Source organism: Lissotriton vulgaris, chromosome 1_1 (assembly GCF_964263255.1).
Source record: "Lissotriton vulgaris chromosome 1_1, aLisVul1.2, whole genome shotgun sequence".
Lineage (NCBI taxonomy): Eukaryota > Metazoa > Chordata > Amphibia > Caudata > Salamandridae > Lissotriton > Lissotriton vulgaris.
The window spans coordinates 955289112-955310619 of record NC_141685.1 but is presented as its reverse complement, the minus strand read 5'-3'; the positions used below and the strand labels follow the sequence as shown (position 1 = coordinate 955310619).

At 46.6% G+C, this 21508-nt stretch overlaps 1 protein-coding gene across 2 annotated transcripts in view; it reads right to left on the bottom strand.

The window, feature by feature from the left end:
* Positions 1–21508, bottom strand: part of STAT2 (signal transducer and activator of transcription 2) — a 534553-nt gene that overhangs the window by 484083 nt on the left and 28962 nt on the right. For both annotated transcript variants that reach the window (XM_086959626.1, XM_086959619.1), the window contains exon 2: positions 5402–5461. The gene's annotated coding sequence lies outside the window, so the exon portion shown is untranslated. The remainder of the gene's footprint in view (positions 1–5401; positions 5462–21508) is intronic.

The window sequence follows — 21508 nt, the reverse complement described above, 5'->3', positions numbered from 1 at the left end:
AGCAGACCACTCTTACCCAGTCCAAAGATCAGGGCTTGATCCATCACCGTTATTTATCTCACTGCACCATCCCAGCTCAGAACCTGGCTATATGCAAATCAGTCTGTCCCTGGCCCAGTGCATCATGGGAACAGGGCAGACTAAACTACCAAGCCAATTCTTCACCAGGAAGGAGACAAGCTACCGGGGACCGGTTTCTGGCATTTCAGCCGTCTTCGGCCCGGCTTGCTTGAATCCTGATGGTGCAGTGAGAAAGGGACTCATGTCTGAGTATACCCTGCCACACCTATAGTGGCCAAAAACGATTTTGTTTTGTGCTGAGCACATGTGTTAGTTCAGAACTGAAAGCAGTTTCAGGAGGAAGAGCCCTGGTGGTTTCACTTTCAGACTTCGCCGATCCTAGGGAACAAAGCCCGGGTGATGTAACCAAGGAGCAGGGAAAACGGAGTGTTAAGTTCCATCGAGGGTAGAGACAAGATAAAATCAGGGGGCGATTGGGAGTCCACAGGAAATCTGAACCCCGGCAAGAATAGGAAGGAGAAGCTCAGGAGACGGACAGTTAAGGAGAAGATCAAACACTGTCAGCCAGACTGCTCCATTGTATCAATCGTCTTGTGATTGCAGTGGATTGGAAGGCACTTACCCCGCGTCACATGACTCGAGCTGCACGTCCCTTCATGCCTCAGCAACCTCACCAGCCCCTTTCATGCCTCACCAGCCCCTTCATGCCTCAGTTACCTCACCAGACCTAAAGTTCCGAGAGGCCCTGGAACTGGCGAACCCGGCACTATTAAAACAAGCAATTGGCTGGAAAACCAACAGGAGAGCCCTTATAGCAACATACATGGGGCGCAGTGGGAGCACAGAGAAACCGGGATTTAAAGCGATGTGCAATCTTGGGCAAATTACACCGTCTCTCCTGTCCGTCAGGTCACACATCTGTAAAACAAGCCAAAGCCTTGTTATAGTGGAAATTGCTGCTGTGGGTTCCGATGAAGCGTGCATGGCGTCGACCTGCCCGGGGCCGTGCTGTGTCTTCTGAACATGGAGACTGCAGAACTGTTGATAAAATGGAGTTGCAGCATTTCATGTAACTGGGACAAACCAACCTTAGTTGGGCGAGCCGCGCATTTTATAAACATCATGAACGGCCTCCATCGGTAACAAAAAAAATGAAGCGCTGCATAGGGGCGAGCATGCATTTTGCATAAAGGCGAGCAGCGCCATTGGCTGGCTTTGCGGATTAAAAGAAATGCGCGACGCCACTAGAGCGTGCCACTGAGGAGCGGGGGCGAGGGAGCGCGGCAGCGAGGCGAACGCGCTGCTGCGAGTGCTAGACTCGGACAGGAATGGGAGTTGCAAAGCCGGGACATGCGCCCGCTTTTGCCCAATTGCGTGCCTTTTTTTTTCAAAACACGCTAAAGCCAATACCTGCTGCCGAAAGCAAAACCACACGCACGAGCGTGTGGTCAGCTTTCAGCACCCCATACAAGAGCTCTTGCGCTGCGGCGCACTGCAACGCTAGGCGCAAGACCTAAAAAAAGGTGAGAACACAAAAAGTTGGGAGATATAAAAACACACGTTTGATCGTTTAAAGGTCACCAAAAAAACAGCAAGAAATAATGTACTGGTAACGTACGTCACAGGATGATGTTCTATTCCAACTAGCTTGGAAATTTCCTGGAAAAGGGTATTTTTTCCCCCATGGATTTCCAAGTAAACAACAAGGATTTCTTTACGTTTTAGGTAGTTCTGTTCTGTAAGGCCGCTGTGTCATGATCCGGTACTTGTTTTAGGAGGATCTGTCTGGCAGCTGGAATAGCAGCTTTGCCTGGTAAAACTGGGTGAAGGGAAGCATTAGTGCACACACTGCAGTGGAGTGCTGCGTCCTAGGCAGGCCAGGGAAAGACAGTGGCTCCGTGAGAGGCAAAAACAGAAGAAAGACAGTCAAATGCATCGCTTCATTCTGATACGTGTCCCTCCTCTCAATCAACCCCATAAAACAGAAAACAGTGACCCATACTGAGGTGCCAATATGAGAAGATGTGGCGTTACAGCCAGAGTTGCTGACTTTGGAACTAACTAGGTTTAAGTCTCAGCTTTGGCTCTACATCCTGTGATTCTTAGCAATGTGCCTAATCCCCTGTGTCTAAACAAACAAGCAAAAAAAAAAAAACACAAATGTAACGTTGTGCAATATAGTATCCCAATGCCTAAATAAAATACAAAACAAAAAACATCATGAATGTAACGTAACTGGTACATTTGTAAAGCGCTCAAGTTTGCGCTATAGAACACTGCAAAACAAAGTATATCTAAAATGCAGTAAATGCAAAGAGTGTGAACATGGGAAGAATGTGAGTACATACAAACCAGGTCTCTCCAATAGGATCAAAAAGATAAAGGGACAATATGATTGCAAAACAGATTACGCCATCTATGTTTTGAAATGTAAATGCAATCTGCAATATGTGGGGAGCACGATTAAACCTGTCCATCAACGGGTACTACAACACCTGAGGGCGATAAAAAATGCAGATCGATCATACCCGGTCGCACGGCATTTTGAAAGATTTCATGACAAAGATGCAAGCAGTCTGTCCTACTTTGTTAATGATTCGATACCTGTTAATGAGAGAGGGGGGGACAGGATTAAGAGGCTACGTAAGCTCGAATCATGGTACATTGTAGAATTAAATTCTAAAAGCCCATATGGATTAAATATTGAAGAGGATCTGTATACGCACCTATGAATATGAATTAACATTGAAGTGAAGAATAATTTTCATATCCCTGCTTCCTAGAGAGTGGCATCCATTCCTCATTTTTGTTTATCACAATTTTAATTTTGCTTTTTTCACTTTATGATGAACTGAACGACTTGCCCACTGGGGCAGCACTGTTATGCTTAATAAGCTTTTTGTTGTTATTCCACACTACATCACTGTGAATGTAATTCAGCATTGAGTGGAATGTGAGAGCAGAATTTATTCCTCAAGAATGAATAATATTTATGCTATTTAAACATTTATCTGTATATAAATGTGACAATAAGATAGATACACGGAAGGGGTTAGATGCCATTATACAATCGTATTCTAAGAAATGATTGGCATAAAAGAAGGGGCTTAACTAAGTCCTGAATTGTTCAATGTGTTTATGCCCACTTGGGCTTAATTGTTTACATGAATAGGTTATAACTAATATATTTCCGGAATATTATGTCATAATGACGAATGCGACTATTTGCGTTCTAAATTGAATAATTTCTTTTGGAATTTAAAATGCTTTTTATTAACTAGGAATAGTTTTGTAATTATTCACCAAGTTAGCGCTTTCAATGCAAATGAATTGTGTTTGTACTATGGAATTTAACATCATATGCATTGCAAATGAGTCTGTTGTTCAGTTCTATGAATTTTACGGGTCATATGATGAGTCACATGATACCATTGCACTTTAAATGTTGTATGTAGCTTCGAAACTTTATTTGTGAACAAGCCTGCTGGGTCAGGCGAAACGCGTTGAAAAGCGGCGATAAAGAAAAATAAAAAAGCTTTCACCACATTTGACGTTGTCTCCTCTTCATATCCTGTTTTGAGGCCGAGAGATATATATATATATATATATATATATATATATATATATATATATATCCATCGAAGTTTGCCTGCAGGAAAGGAGGAGCCCATAAGCAAGGTAACATTCAGCCTTTTAATAACCTTGTTGGAAGCAGCAGTGAAATGGATGCAAATTTCAGCAACAGCATAGAAGTCCAGCCTGACGCGTTTCGTATCTCTACTTCATCAGAGGCTCGGGCTTGTGTTCAAAGGCAAACGATTTTTGGCGGCTACACAGCATTATAACTCCCGCCTCAGAGGGCGTGGCCAGCCAAATGGCATCCTGGTATTTGTAGTTACCTGTCCTCCCCAGTGGGTAGCCTGCCCTTGAGCACACGAATTGTCAGAAATAAACCACAGTGGGGTGTGCTGCATCACATAGCAAGACACAGCTGTCCTTTATCTGCCAACAATGGCCCCTTGCTTCCTCTCGGTGGCGCTGTTAAGGCGTCTCCCTGGTGGGCTAGCACAGCCCCAGGGCTCACTCCGCGGCTCAGGCATGCCGCTCAAAATCCATCGAAGTTTGCCTGCAGGAAAGGAGGAGCCCAAAAGCAAGGTAACATTATAGCCCACCATGGAGACGCCTTAACAGCGCCACCGAGAGGGAGCAAGGGGCCACTGTTGGAAGATAAAGGACAGCTGCGTTTTGTGATGTGATGCAGCACACCCCACTGTGGATTAATTTTGACAATTCGTGTGCTCAAGGGCAGGCTACCCACTGGGGAGGACAGGTAACTACAAATATCAGGATGCCATTTGGCTGGTCACGCCCACTGAGGCGGGAGTTATAATGCTGTGTAGCTGCCTAAAATCGTTTGCCTTTGAACAAGACCGAGCCTCTGATGAAGTAGAGATACGAAACGCGTCAGGCTGGACTTCTATGCTGTTGCTGAAATTTGCATCCATTTCACTGCTGCTTCCAACAAGGTTATTAAAAGGCTGAACGTTACCTTGCATGTGGGCCCCTCCTTTCCTGCAGGCAAACTTGTTGAGATATATATATATATATCACTAGGGCACCAGCAACATAGAGAAGGGGGTAGGTGGGGTGGGAGGGGAATGAAGCACATGGGGGAGTAGGAGAGGGGAAAATAAATAGTACCTCAATCACAGTGCGAGCAGTGGACGGCCACTAATTAAGTGGAATCAATCTGTGCTTGGTCCGTGCTCCAGGAAGGAAACGGAAGTGACGGTTTAGTTTATCCTAACCAATAAAGGGGCACCAAAGAAGAGTGACAAAGAAGCCCATGAATGGTAAGCAATGGGCGGGCTGCAATCCCCTTGCTATACACAATAGTCTTGCAAGTGAGAGAGCATGCGCAAGTAGCGGAAGCCATGTCGCAGAGTCAACCTAAAAAAATAGTTGTCTCCTCAAAACAGTATTTAAGTTCTATCAAACTACTGAGAGCATTCAACAAATTGACAATATTTCTAACCCCAAACAACAGTCTGCAGTGCCTATCCTTATGCAGAAGATAGCTATACAGATTAGAATTTTTATCTGGCTCCAATCAAAAGAGTTTGGAGGAGCTACCTTCACCCTCCCTTGGCATTTTACAAGGGCTTCAAAGGCAAACCCTGCTTCCAGCAAAGGGAGCCACCCCCAGGAAGATGTGACAATGCAAGTTTACACCAATTCTTTCCAGAAGCTCTATTTAGAAGCTTTGGGTATCACTGTAAGAGTTCCACAACACGACAGAGCATACTAAATGAAAAATACAAGTATGAGAGAGAGTAAAGTTATAGGGATGCTTACTTAAGACAATATTCCAATTCCTTACCTTACGACATGATGCTGTGGCTAGTCTGACAGGCTTCAACGCCGATTTCTCCTTGGAATCCTAGAAAAAACACATCCTGTTACATATTAAATATACATTTAAATGCAATTACTCTCTTTGCACCTCATCATTCACAATGGGTTTAAGGGGTGGGATTCATGAAGGTAGACACTGACATGCAGGTGTACAATCCCACCAAGTACTGGAAGGTGATGCATGAAAAGGGCTTTACTTTTCTATGACTTTCGAAAGGTCGGTCACTTGTATTTATTATGTTACCATTCTCACGTTTAGCACTTTAATTTTTGGTTTATTCAATGGAGTCTCCAATTATTCAACAGTCAAAGAATGATTCAGATTGAACTGAAAATAAGTTTGAAAATGGTGAAAATACTTAAGTGCAAAACACTGTACGGAATAGGCAGACATGAAGGCAAAAGTTGGATAACTTGAAATTGTGCAATATTTTCAATCTAAGAATAAATACTGAACTTGTAAAGCAGCTGTTGGGTTATAGAGTACCTGCTTGCAGGCATGATAAAGAGGACAGTCAAAAATGACAATGTGTCTGTCACGTGTAGCACGCACTTGTGTTAAAATCATGAGTTGGTTATTTAAGATGTAAATAGAAATTTTGCACTTAAACTGTGAACATGTATTTTTTGAAGATTAAAAAAAATATGTTTGAAAGAGGTCGAAACTGTGGGAAAAGAGGCTAGGTTGCGATTTTACTTCCCAGGAGAAAAGTGAGGATGGATCATTCAGCTGCAGGACAGGAGTTTATTTTTCTTTTCAAATGCATGCACTAATGGGGCACAGTTTAGGGGTCTCCAGGACAAATCATAATAAATGTGGTGCTCAAGGGAGTAGCCAGAAAATATAAATACCCTCCACCTTGAACTAAAGCTCTAATGGCACCAAGCAAGCAAAGCAAGTGAGCCCAACCCTCCAGACAAGAGTTCCCTTGGATTTTCTATCCTTTCATACTTTCTCCCTTCTACCCATCTGCTGACGTCCACTATTGCACATTTATATTCTGTCATCCATTCATTCTTTCATCTAACATTCAATCATTCCCCAGTCCATCTATCTATCCACTCTGCCATTCATCTATCTATCTATTTCCTCTGTTACTTATTCATCCACCCAACCTCTCAGCCATCCATTCACTCACTCTGCTATCAATTCATCCACTCTGTCATCCGTTCATCATCCATCTATTGATTGTCATCCATTCATTCAACCACCCATCGACTCTGCTATCCAACTGCCTATCATCCAGTTTCCTATCCATCCATCCATCCATCCATCCATCCATCAGCTCTGCCATCAATCTATCCATTCATCCACCCTGCCATCGATTCACATATCAATCCACCTTGCAATCCATTCGCTAATGCATCAACTCTGCCATCCATTCACTTGTCCTTTCACCCACTCATCCATTCCTTTATTCTGTCATCCTTTCACCTGTCCATCCACCTATTCACCCATCCCTTTACTGTGCTTGTTCACCTGTCCCACTATTCGCTCATTCATCCATCCCTTTACTCTCCCATCCTTTCACCTATACATCCACTAACTCATCAACCCCCCCTTCCTTCCAATATTCCTTCCTTGTATCCCTTGTCTATTTACCAATCTTTCGTTCTTCCTTGCTCCTGCTTGCTCTTCTATTGACACTATATTTATAATTGTTCGTCCCCGGGGGGTGCTGGTCATCATCATTTTCCTGCAAGCACAGGATACCTCCCTGGTTGTGCCTTCAGCCTCTGCCAGAGCCATCACCTGAGGGCAGAGGGAACCTGGGAGTCTCCTAGGCCAACACCTGTCACCTCGCCTCAGGGTGGAGTCCAGCAGATTAGCCCCGCAGGATCAGTCCAAACCACCTGCCCCTTCATTGAGAAGGGGCCCAAAAAGGCTCACAGCACTATTTCAATTGAAATGGCCGTAGTGTCCCGGCATTTGACAAACACCTCAAGAGGAGTACATTTATATTGGATTGTAAACTGCAAATGTCCTAATTATAACACTACAAGCGGGGCTAATCTTGTCAGTGACCAGCACTGGCAGTCATAAAAAGAATACATTCAAACTGTCCCCTTTCAGGTTTTATATTCATGTTGGATAAGTTACTTGCCTTTGATAACTCCTTTTCTGGTTGATAATCTATCTAACTGCATATTCATTACCAAGTCAACCTCCGCAGGTGTCAGATAGTATCGGGAAAACTCTTGCAATTGCACCTTGTGCTGACAGCTGGTGCCATCAGTCTCGATTGTGCACCATTCCGCCTCCAGGCATACGACACGGAGCCAATATGGGTGTGATCCCCGCACACGGCTGCCAATTCCTTTACTTTGTTTTCCGAACCCACAGAGGTAGGCCATATTTGACAGATTGTATTTAGCTGGTAGAGGCAAATCTAACAAGGGACCTATCAGTTTCTGAAAGCCCCCTTCGCAGAATGGGAAGGTGGATGGGTGTTGAGGAATCTACAGTTCGATAATGTTCAGAACAGGTACACCCCAGGACTATACTGCAGTCGCAGCTTTTGCCCGGGCAGAGTGAGCCCTAAGACCTTTGGAAGGATCTTTCTTGTGCAACTCAGAATACAGTTGTATAAGCAGGAAAATCCATTGCGATAGTCTGTTTGTGGATTACCTTTCCTTGCACCAACACAAAGCTGATCATCCACCTGGAACTCCTTAATTCTATTAATGTAGGAGCCAAAGGACCTCTAAGGATCTTACTGGTGTAACCTTTCCTCCCCTAGAGGGATGTGTCAAAAATGTGGGGAGTGGATGAACTGTCTGATAAGAAAGGACATCACCAGTTTTAGAGGAAAGGATACCCTTGTCCTAAGAACCAGCGTGCTAGGAAGAAGAAGCAGTATACGGAGGCTGGACTGACAATGCTGGCAACTCCATGATGGGACACACACAACTAATTGCAACGAAGAAAAGAATCTTTAAAGTAAGCAAATGCAAAGTACAACTGTGAAAAAGCTCAAAGGCATGACAAAGGGGGACTGTGGGAAACATATTAGGAGGCCTTTTAAAAAACACACATTACAATCGGTGACTTGAACAATGAAAGTCGATCAGGCAAACGAGAGAAGGCCAAGAAGGCAGATAACTCTGCACACAACAAAGCCTTGTCAGGCCAAAGACAAAGCAAAAGGGAGAAGATCAGAAACTTTGGCTCACAGCGGGTTGACTTGCTTCTCCTCACACATAGAGAAACACTGAGCTCAACAGCGTGACTGAATGGAGCTGGTGCAAGGGTGGTGGGCAGCCACAAAAACATCCACTACTTATGACAGAAGATTAAAACCACACACTTGGTTCTGCTCAACGCAACAGACAGAGGTGTAGATTGTGAAGGATCAGATGGCGCACCCTGCTCTGCTTCTGGGACACCTGATAGTCACAAGAGGAAGACAAAGTAGAGGACCGATGCTCAGAGTTAACACTTCAGAGTACAAATGTCTCCAAGCCCAATCCAGGGGCACGAACATCAGCTGCACTTGGTCCTGTCTTACTTTTTCTGCACTCAAGGATCCGCGGTAGAGACACAATCGCTCCCTTAGAGAGCAACATCATCATATCTTTGGAGAAACTAGCAGCATGATCTAGTGATGTGAGTGCACAAACTGGAGTAATGTGAGGGTACATCCAGCAAGGGACGAGCATAACCATGTTTAACAATTTGAAAGAACCCACTGGTCCGTCCTAACAGAACGCCAGTTGGGTGAGGTGAGAGGACTCTGGATTTTGGCTCCAACTGGTTGCTGGAAAGGAAGCTAACAAAGTTTGGAAGTGGTGCCGGAAGAAGAGGAGGACTGGCTGGAATGGAACTGTCAATTGTAATCTCATTCTCTACCTTCAGACCTGCAGCTACAGCCACAAACAATTTAATTGGTTGCTGAATTGGCTGGGATGATTGCCCCTGGCAATAGGCGAGCCTCTTTGGTATCCTCAACCCTCCAATACTACTAATGGAATCAGCAAGCATTGGAAAGTAATCTCATGGAACGAGACGTAGGTCTGCTGTCATTAAAACATTGCCTGCTTTCATGGCAAACATTATAGCCCGTCAGAGACCATTTCCATCGAACAGGCTGGGAACTCTACGCCAAAGCTGGTGGAGAATCAACACATCTAATCTGAGGGCAACACTAGGGGCTCAGACCATGAGCAACAGAAACACTGGTATCTAATGTTTTCTCTGTATCCTTAGATTTTTATTTGGACTTACCTGTAGATGGAGAATAGGAACGGTAGTGATCCAGTATTTTACACTCAGAAATATATAGTTTGGTTTCCTGCATCCAGATGGCTCTTGGGTGTACTACAGAGCATCTGTCTAAGAACTTAAGAGTCATGGTTGGTGCCAAGACACCAAAAATGGACATCATACGGTTTCTATGCATCTGTGTCTAAAACGCGCAGCACTGATTAAATATTGCTGTTTTCGGAGATCATATTTTTGCATGCAGCCAAAAAAGTCATTAGCAAACTTGTTCAAAATAAAAAGCGCAGAAGCACTGCCAATGTTTGTCTTCTGGCACAAAAAAATAAGAGCGGACGTCAGCAAGATGAGGGGGTGCCTATATCGACTCTGTCTCATGTCTAGAGGCAGAAGTGAGCTGTGACTGAGGCCAATATCACCAACTGCAAACTTTCAGTAGCTATTGTAGACATTTCCATGATCTAGTCCAGTGCTTGGGGAAATTTCCCAAGATAAGAAGAGTGCTACTAGAAGTATCCATCAAAAAGTGCGCCACCTAACAGCAGCGTAACACCCTGCTTTGCGGCCAACATCTGAGCACTGGTCTGGCAGGCCAGAGCTAGGCCCCGATCACCGGGCCTGTGATATTGGTGCGGCCATCGGCGGTGTGGAGCTGGGCCTTGAGGCGCAACAGTGGACCTGCCCGGGGCTGCAGCGGTACTGTGAACGGCCTGGACCCCTTCACTGCACGGGCCGGCACCCGGTGTGGCCATTGCCGACATGGGGATGCCGCATGTGACCGGAGGGCCGCTCTGGTAGTGCCCTGGCGAGAAGGAACATCAGAGGAAGTGGCCTTGTCTGCGAACTCATGGCTCATTGTCCATTGGCCTTGCTGACCTTCACCCCCCCCCGCCTGAAGCTGCTGCTTGCTGTGCAGAACAGTGGAGCCCCCGAGACAGCCCATACGGAGGTGAGCGGTTCGGGTGTGCCCCCCCTCGCTGATAGAGCCTTGTCTGTTCCAGCTTCTGGGGGCCCCCTGCGCTGCCTCCCTCTTGACCTTGCCTCCTCTGGTCCACTCACCTAAACTGCGACGGCAAGCCTGCTCCGCAAGGGGCAACAGGGCCCTTGTTATTCTGGCGTTCTGAACCACGGCCTCTCGGGCCACCCACACTGAACCTGCTCCCTGTGGCTGAAGGGGGCCTTCGCGACGCATACAAAGGGGGGTGCCGCAGCGAGAGGCAGCCTAGGGCACACAAACTGTATCCAACGGACTGTGTCCAGCGCACTGGGCCCCCACCCCGGAGTGGCCTTCGGTCCACTGTCCTGTGCTACTTTTGCGGGGAGATATCCTTTACCAGGCACGCCCGCCAGTCAGTCAGTGCTTTTTTGGCCTTGTGCGCTGATTCAGCCCTCACCATGTCCAACGCGAAAGGCGTGAGGGCCTCTAAATAGAGTAGACTTGATCGCTACACCTGTCTGAAGGCTGACTTACCTGACAGGAAAGGGGCTAGTGACAAGCAGCTTGGCGGCACAGAGCAAGACCCCTCTGAACCCACAATGAAAGACCTAATGGCGGCAATAATGTGGGTTCGCACATCCATTGATGCCTTATCATCTGAAGTGACGCTGATCAGGGCGGACCTCACCAAAAATAGGGAAAAGGGAAAACAGTTGGAACTCACCACCACCAGTCTAGTGGAAGACACATAGCAATTGCAGACGGACGTCAGGGAGCTCCAGGCGTTCCGAAGATTCGCTGAGGATAAGCTAGATGACTGAGGGGTGCTTGCGACGCAATAACATCCGCGCCCTCGGGGTGCCGGAAAATGCGGAGGGGCCTGCCGTTGACCTGTTCATCGAAATTCTGATCACGACAAAGCTGCAGCCGAAGGGTCTGTCCACAATGTTCGTGGTCGAAAGAGCACACAGGGTCCCAGGAGGCTGTCCAAGGCCGGGTGGCCCGCCTCATCTGATCCTGGCTAGATTGCTGAACTAGAAAGATAGGGACACCATTCCTCAAGCAGCCAGGGTCGCCCCGCCGGTTCAGCTGGACAACTCAGAAATCACCTTCTTTCCCCACTTCACTCGAGCAGTGCATATGCGCCGACGCTTGTTCCTGGATGTTAAGAGACGGCTGCGAGAAAAGGGTCTCAAGTACGCCATGCTCTTCCCCGCTCGTTTGCGTGTGGAGGTTGATGGCAAAACCAGGTTTTTCGATTTGCCTGAGGTCGCATCTCACTGGTTGGACACCTTGAAGGCATCGCCGGAGTGAGGACCTAGTGACCATTGAAGCGCAAAGTATCCTTTGATCAACTTGCTTTTGGCAGTTCCGGGCCTCCTTTTCACTCTGTGATCTGGTCCTTGGCCACAGTATTTTGACACTCGACAATCCTGAACTGGGAACATGCATACTTCAGCAGCTAATGTTTTATGTTTGGATATTTTACTGTCATAATGCACCAAGAATCCACAACGGTGGGAGGGGAGGGCATATGGGGCATTAAGGCCTCCCCCCACGTTGTTCTTTTAGTCATAATATTGGGCGACATGCACTCTGCATTTTTTATTAATGGGCAGTTCAGATCCCAGAGTGCAGGGAAGCAGGGTGGGGGGATTGTTGGGAGGGGTTGCTTTTTCTTGTTTACTGTATTTCGTTTATCTCGATGGTACAATTCTTGCTCACGATGTAACCTGTCACGCTATACCCACAAATCCGTGGGTGCACAGCGGAACAACGAAATCAGTCCTAAGTTGGAATGTTAACGGGTTGGGGGACAGAATTAAAGGATGATGGTGCTACACTATGTCAAGAGATTCTCGTCAGAAATTGTACTGCTCCAGGAAACTCACCTAATAGGCAATGTATGCAAGGCAATGCACAGATATGGATACCAAATGGTGGCGCATGCAGGTTTCACATCTAGCTCAAGAGGGGCGGGTATTCTGCAAAGGAAATCATTCCCCATATCTATTACATCCACATATGTAGACGACCGTGGGAGATATGCGGGGATCACAGGCACCTGGGAGGGCCAAACTTTCACTTTCATGTTCATATATGCGCCGCCAGGGCTACAAGCCGTAACATTCACCGACCTCAGTGCTATATTGCTTGTGCTGCCAGATGGGCACTTAGTACTAGTCGGCGACTTTAACTCAGTTTTGTCGGGCTCACTCGACAGGCAACCTCCTCGTACACTACCCCAGGCCGCCCACTCATTTCCAAGGTTTTTAGAGGCGATGGGTTTAGTGGACGGTTGGAAAATTCACAACCCAGACAAGATCCAACACACTTTCCACTCTGAGGCCCACAATAGCCTTTCACGCCTTGACTACATAATTGTCCCATCGTCACAAGTCTCTGATATCCATGAGATCCGACATCTGGCCAGAGGTATATCCAACCATTCCCCCCTATGGGTCCACATTGTTCTTGACCACACGCAAGTAGGACGCATTGCACCTATTAATCCCTGGTACCTCAAAATCCCAAACATCCGTAAAGACCATAACAAATCTATAGACAATTACTTCTTGGAAAATGAGGGTACAGTTGAGTCCCTTCAGACGTTGTGGGAGGCCTTTAAAACCGTGATTCGAGGCCAGGCCCTCTCTCTCATAGCAGGATCCAAAAAAAGACAGGCTTAAAGACATCTCGGAGGCCGAGCAAAAGATCTACCGCCTCAAACAAGAAATGAACTCTGACACTACCCCAGAAGCCCTGCACTCACTTCGTCTGTGCCAAGACGATTATCTGGCTCTGGTCACCGACGGGCAAAGCTACTGGGGCAAGACAGACTAGACCGCATCTATGACTGGGGAGACAAAGCCGGGAAATTAATTGCCTGGCTTGACAAAAAAAAAAAACACGAACATGCCAGTAGGCTCGTCCCAGAACTAAGAGATGTTGACGGATCGCCTATTACGGTCCCCCAAAACATAGTCAACCACTTCGCAACACATTTCCACACAGTCTACAGCTCGGTGGCGCCTTACACAGAGTCAGACTCCTCGGACCTAAATAGAGATATCTCACTTCCAACACTCTCAGAGATTGACCGAACATTCATAGACAGTACCCCCACCACTGACGAAATTGGACTGGCAATACGAACACTCCACCCGGGCAAGGCCCTCGCCCCAAATGGAAATCCAATTGAACTGTACAAGCTCCGCCCGACAAATTAGCCCCATATCTGAAACTCATGTATGAAGACAGTCTTGAGAAGGGAGTGCTGCCCCTTGATCAGAGAATCGTCACTATAGTAACGATCCATAAAGAGAGAAAGCCCAAAACAGACTGCGCCTCCTACCGCCCCATATCCCTTCTGAACGCAGAACCCAAAATCCTAGCTAAAATACTTGCCAACAGACTAGTCAAAGTAATCAGGGAATTTGTACATCCTGACCAATCCGGATTTATGCCACGAAGGAAAATGTTTCAGAATCAGCGCAGACTGCATGGGGCGCTGGGTAGGGCACCTACTATACGCGAGGATTCAGTCATAGTCTCCTTAGACACCACTATGGCATTTGATGCACTTGAGTGGTCTTATCTTTTTGCCGTACTTGGAAAAATGGGATTCGGACCGGTTTTCTGTCAATGGGTGCATCTGCTATATAGTGGGCCTATGGCACAAGTAGTTGAAGTAATAAAAAATCTGAGACATTTAAGCTCAGCCGAGGAACCCTTCAGGGGTGTCCCCCTCTCTCCGTTGCTATTCGCTCTGGCCCTCAAACGCCTTGCAGCATGGATCCTTAAGGATGTAATGATTCGAGGGATGGGATGGTCGGCGGACTCGGAAGACCGCATTTCTCTATATGCGGACGATATACTTCTGTATCTTACTTCCCCCTTATTGCAGTTTTTGACATCGTAGCCACTTCTGGCAAATATTCCGGATTCCGTGTGAACTGGCAGAAATCTCTCCTCTATGTTCTATATGGGGGTCCTTCTCCACTACACCGGAACTACACCATACCCATAGTTTCAGAAGGCTTCAAATATGTGGGCATATTTATTTCTCTTGATCAATTGGTCGGACATGCCCGTAACCTTGTCCCCCCTACTGCAGAGACTTAGAAGTGACATAAAGCAGTGGAAGACGCTCCCGCTCTCGCTATTAGGCAAGGCGGCCCTTTTTAAAATGATGTCCCTACCCCGCTTCCTATATGCCCTACAAAACTCTGCTGATCCTGTCCCGAACACATACTTTAAAGAGATCGAATCGCACCAGCAAGACCTTTTGTGGGGTGGAAGACCGTGCATTGCCTCGCAAAAACTTACGCTCAGTTGGTATGACGGCGGTATTGGGTTACCCGACATTAAGAGGTACTACTGAGCACCACACCTTACGGCTATTAATCATTGCACATAAGGCCAATATGGGTTTCAATATGGACCGCTGGCTCCTCCCAAACGGGGATTGTACTCCAAACCAGAAAGGTGCCTACTTACCGGCCCTTCAAAACACACAGTTAAAATTTGGCATGCTGCAACCAAATCCCTCAGCTGGAATAAAATATTGACTCTCGCCACTCCTTTATTCGACTTGCAAAAATTAGGGGACTTGAGAAACTCCAAGGGTTTCGACAAGTGGGACCTAATTGGCATCTCTCACATCAGAGACCTATGGAATTCGGAGGGCGTGAAACCCTTTGCAACGCTACAAAGCCAATAATGCGTTGCAAACTTTGAGCGCTTTCACTACCTCCAAGTCAGACACGCACTGCAGACGACACTAGCCCGTGACACCACTCCCCCAGAAAGCTCCCCATTAGAGGACAGGCTGTTAGACGGACACCTACCCGAAAAGGCCATTTCCCTTACCTACCGAAAGCTGGTCAGTAACATAGGTGACCCCCCTACTGGCACTGCGTGAAAATGGACTGGGGATGGGTTCGAACTAGATGACGAAAATTGACAGACGACCGTCACCTCCCCAGGACTGTTGCTATCTGGGCACGGCTTCGCCTAGTACAACTAAAGATCCTTCACAGGGTTTATATGACTGGACCCCAATTAATACACATGGGTGGGCTGACAGATGGCTCGTGTAGGCGGGAGTGCACTCAGACAGGCACATTCATGAATATTCTCTGGCACTGTGATTTAATCCAGGAATACTGGCGTGCTATTCACGCAGTCATGAGCGAAACATTGGGGGTCGAAATCAAGCCAGAAGCGCCCAGGTGCCTTCTCAACATCTGGGAACCAACTGACCTCAATACATACGCCTCACAAGGGGTCACTCTCGCTTGCATGATCGCCAAGAGGAATATAGCACAGCTCTGGGAGCCACTTATGCACCCACGGGTACCGATTGAGAAAAAGACAGTGATTGGAAAGACTGTCTATGTGGCTGCCCCCGGAAATGGTCTAAGATATGGGCCCCCTGGAATGCATATTGTGGTGACATTTGTACTCCTCCTCACGAACTAGACAGCGACGATCCTCCTCCCCGTGATTTCCACTGAATTATTCTACTGTAACCATATGCTTTTTTGTAATCTGCTGTACCCTACTCATTGATCATTGTGGCAATGTACATTGATGTCGAGATTGTTTAATAAAAAGATTTATTAAAAAAAAAAGAGAGAGACATTGATGATGAAGAAAGAGGTGAAGTGTGAAACATGGAGGAACTTCACAATGAAAGAATTGGGAAGAGAACGGGGGCAAGGGACTAACGCAGAGGTAGAGACTGCAGGGGAAAGTGACGTGAAGAGGAGACTGGGAGTGAGGGTTGAAAATTTTATAGAATATCTACTTTTCAAGTGACCAAAAGCGAAGAAAATCTACTTGTCTTGTAAAAAAAAAGTCACTTTTGGTGTTATGCAGAGAGTTAAAAAATTATCACAGCGTTCTCTAAACATCAAAGCTTTGATAAGTCTGTCTAATTATGCCAGGGCTCATTATCACAGAATATGGATTCTATCACAGCTCTGGATTTGCCACCTTTCAGCAGATCTACATAGAGGGGCTAGAAGGTAGGAATGAAGCAGTAGTTCCAGGGTTGGAATGTCCTACGAATCTGTATTGTGCTTAATTTGAGCAGGTGGTTGCAGGTGGTGGCCACCAGCACTTTTTATGGGGGGGGGCGTGCACTTTTTTTTCGGCATCAGCCATTGACAGAGAGCAGGATGGAGAAAAAAAACACACACAAAACAAAAAGATGGAGGAAGAAAAAAAATGAGAAAACAGTCACAAATGGAGAAAGTGGGAATCTGCAAGAGTGAGATAAATGAACAAGTAGTGTCTAGTAGTGTATTAAAGAAGCATGATTCAAGACTTTGTCATGCTGGCATTTAATAGTGCTAACTACAGGCTTCTAGGCTGCGCTTTGGGCACCACCCTTTATTCTTTTACTAATTAACCACTCTGTGCACACCCACAAACTAACATGTGAAGGGGTATTCAATTCTGAGAGCAAGAGAGAGTCAAAGGTAAGGGTCCATGGTCCATTAAACTATAAACACAAGCCTATATAATAAACATTAATTGATCATTTTAAATATTATAAAATGCTCAAATATCAAGACGTAAGTACATTAAAATGAATAAATAAAAACATTAAAATAAATTAGACCCCCTTAATATCCTTTACTATTGCTTGCAAAAGATTTCCCTCTGAAATTATTAACTCTAAAAACTTCATGCCACTTAAGAATGTCAACGCTGCCTGGCGTGTTTTGATATCATATTTAAAATGGCTTTCAACAATCCAAGCTTTTCCTCAATATATAACTAACAATCCAATAAAATGCGCACCCTACTACATTTCATATTAATACCACATTTACTGTAACCACTGCAATGAACAGAACAGTTGCGTATCTTCATACCATACAGTATTGGGTTAATACCAATCTACATTTCATGATGATGTTCCATTGACAGGGGTCAGGCAAATTGAAAATATAAGGGTACACGTCTGTATTGCTTCCATGAATCGATTAGATAGGTAAGCAACATTTTCTCTAAAAAAAAAATATTTTTATTTGCTTTTAAACAATAACCAATTGAAGCATGAATCAGCAGACATGGACATTCGGTGGAAGACAGACTAAAAAGCGACACTCCCTCTGAAAACGAGCATAGTTCTACTTTGCATTTTTACGTATGCACACATTTTGGGTTTCATTTTAAACATTAACCAAAGGCTCCCACAATAGATCAGGCAATGTGATTATCTAGGCAATCCTCCCGGCTCTCCCCCTGATGGATCCAATCCCTCCCTCTCTGATCCTAGCTCGTCCATAGTAGCGAAACCATGTTGACCATATTTTACGAAATTTTCGAGGACACCCTCTTGCTGCGTACGTAATTTTCTGTGCCACCATATACAAGTTCAAGCTGTTTCTCCATTCCTTTAACATAGGGAGTTGAGGTGCACCCCAATGGCGAGCTATGTCCCTTTTATATATATATATATATTTATTTGCTTGTTAAGCGCGGCTGCCACCCAAAGGGTATCCTGGCGCTGAGACTGCGTCTGTCCTGCGGGCATGCTACCAATTACATTGCTCTAGGGAACAAAAAGGTCTTAAGATCCTTTTTAAAAGGGATGAAATCTTGTCTACACCTCAGTGTCAACGGGAGGGTGTTCCAGAGAGTGGCGGCCGTAAAGCTAAAAGCACGCCCACCCATCCTCACTCTATTGATCCTGGGGACCGTCACCAGAAACGCGGAGGAGGATCTTAGGGGTCTGGCAGCGCAATACCAGGAAAAAAGGTTTTGGAGCGGTATCGGCCCCTGTCCGTGCAAGGCCTTAAAGATGAGACAGAGCGCCTTGAAGAAGATTCTCTAATGGATGGGTAACCAATGGAGGTCTGCTAATGCGCCAGAGGAAGAGGCAGATCAAGGACGGGATAGGGCCAATTTCGCCGCTATATTTTGGATCCTCTGAAGCTTTAGAATCAAGGTTTTTGGTGCTCCCAGAAGTAGTGCGTTGCAGTAATCTAATCGACTAAGAATAGAACTGCGCACTACCTCTGCCCTTGCCTCCTTGGGGAGAAGCGGTAGGATCTTGCGTAGGGCACGAAGTACGCCCATACAGCCCGCTACGGTTCTGTTCACAGAGGCCTCAAGCTGCAGATTGGATTCAAACAAAACTCCCAAATTGCGGGCTGACTCAGCAGCCTCTACCGTACCTGGAATAGATGTAGGCCAAAAATCGTCCGGAAGCGGACGAGGGGTACGGTCTAAGGAGCAATGGAGAACCTCCGTTTTGGATCCATTAAATTGAAGCGAGTTGGCTCGCAGCCACTCTGCTGTGGCCGCCATGCAGCAGTGGAAGGTGTCTCTCGATATTGCCCTGGTACCCTCAAATGAAAAAATCAATTGAGTGTCATCGGCATAATTGATGACAGATATGCCGAATGACTTTATCAGGGCAACCAGAGGTCGCAAGTACAAATTAAACAGGATCGGGCTAATCGCCGACCCCTGGGGGACACCCTGACCCACTTGCTGCATGGCAGAGCGAAAAGGTGGTAATGCCACTGCCTGCTGTCTGTCACTGAGATAAGATGTTATCCATCTCAAGGCCAGGCCAGTTACTCCTGTGCTCCGGAGACGGTCCAGTAGTACTGCATGGTCCACCGTGTCGAACGCGGCCGACATGTCAAGCAGCACTAAAAATGCTGACTTGCCCATGTCGACACGCGCTCGTAGATCGTCCAGCACGGTGACCAAGCAGCCTCCGTGCTGTGAGCTGGCCTAAAGCCAAACTGTGAAGTATCCAGGCAGGAGTTATTTTCCAGAAAGCTGGTTAGTGTTTTCGTGATCCACTTCTCCACAACCTTTATTATAAAAGGCAGAAGCGAAATAGGCCTGTAATTGGTCGGGCTTGAAGGGTCCAAGGAGGCCTTCTTCAGCAATGGAGTAACAATTGCCCTCTTCCAGCTATCTGGAACTACTGCTGTGCTCAGTGACTGGCAGCAAATGGCGTGGAGCGGTGGAAACAGCTCAGTTTGGAATGCCTTCCAGATCTTGTGGGGCATAGGATCAAGTGGTGATCCTGAAGACACACCGTTCGCCAGAAGGCAGAATTCCTCCAGGGAAGGACTAGGAAAACAGGACAGCTGGGTCTCCGCGGGAGGAGGTTCTGCGAGGAGGGGCAGAAAAGATGTAGGCTGACCAGAGATCTGAAGTCCACTCAGAATTTTCTTACTCTTCTCCTCAAACGCAGAGGCCACAGCGTCACACAATTTCTGGGAGACGGGGATAGCCGGAGCAGTACAAGATGGATTGGCTAGGTTGTTGACCACTTTAAACAATGCCTGCGATTTGTTAGGGGCCTTGGCCAACGTGTCTGCCAAAAATTGAGCCTTAGCCTTCTTCAGCTGAATCTTATATTCCTGCAAGGTCGCTTTATATGCTACCTTATCTGCCTCCCTATAGTCTCTCCTCCAAAGTCGTTCCGCCTGTTTACAGCGAAGTTTGTGCTGTCCAAGATCCTCAGTGAACCAGGCATTAGTTCTTCTGGGTCTGTCCCTCACTTTCCTTAAAGGAGCCAATTGGTCCAGCGATGTCACAATCTGCTGGCAAAGGACTGGATAGCTTTTATCCACCCCGTCCTTCACCGCAAATGGCCTGGGCAGCAGGATTGGTCTAGTTGGATGTTTCAGAAGACGAGACCATTGCCTACTAATCTTAGTGGCACCTGGGTCGCTTATCCTTAGTGAACCAGGCAGAGAGATAGACAGTGGAACTAGTGCGTGATCAGTCCAGCATTGCTCCATGACCTCTCCCACTACGACTAGATCTTTGTCGGCAAATACAAGGTCTAGAGTATGCCCTTTTTAACGTGGGTAGGTGCTGAAACCAACTGTGCAAGTTGTATGTTGCTACATGCTTGGCAAAGTTCTCTATATGCCAGATCTTGAGGGCCAGAAGGCCAGAGGTTAAAATCACCTAACACTAGTAATCTACTATGGGAGTTTGAGAGGTCGTAGATAAGATCAATCAATGGCTGAATGGCTGTGGTGGTTGAGGCGGGAGGCCTATAGCATAATAGTCCTGTTACCAGAGTACCACTCTGGGCCGTGATAGAAAAGCCCATGGTCTCAAATCCCAGTACATCCTTCACCTCCAACTGAATGAAGGAGATTGAATCTCTAAATATGTAACCTATACCGCCCCCCCTGCCAGTTGTTCGAGGGGAGTGTTTTATAAGATAACCCGGAGGGCAGGCCCACCCAAGTTCCACAGCACAGTCAGACTTAGTCCAAGTTTGTTAGGAAAAGGACATCTAGATGTAAAGAGTCTATCAGAAGAGCAATTTCCACATGGTGTTTTACCAGAGATCGCACATTCAGTAGACCACAAGAAAGGACTAAAGAAGGAGGGAGGATCATAGAACAGTCCTTACCCCCATTGGTGACCGACTGGTGATCTTGAGAATCTGCAGGAGGGTCCAACGCCCGATAAGTGGCCGAGGCAAACGCACCGGGCGCGCCCGGGACGCGAACGGGCGCAAACGGGCTTACCTCTGGCGCACCTCCGGCGCGCACCCGCTGCGCGTCATCGCTGCGCTCCGACCGTCTACCCATAATTTGTAGCAACTATCAATCCCAGGTTGACCAGCAGCAGTTTATGTCGTGGAAGATCTACTTCAGTAGCAAATCCCAGTAAGAAGGAGCAAGGCTCCAGCTCATGTTGAGCCCCCCGTTTTTAATTTAATTCGCACACCATTTTATTCCAATAGACCTGAATCTTGGTACATTCCCAGATGGTATGTATAAATGTACCGCGCTCTACATGGCACCCAAGGCAATCCAGGCTGGCCGCCCTACTCATTGCATGCAGCCTTGCCCTATCAAAATATGTCCTGTGTAGGATCTTGTATTGTATGAGGCGCAACCGCAGCT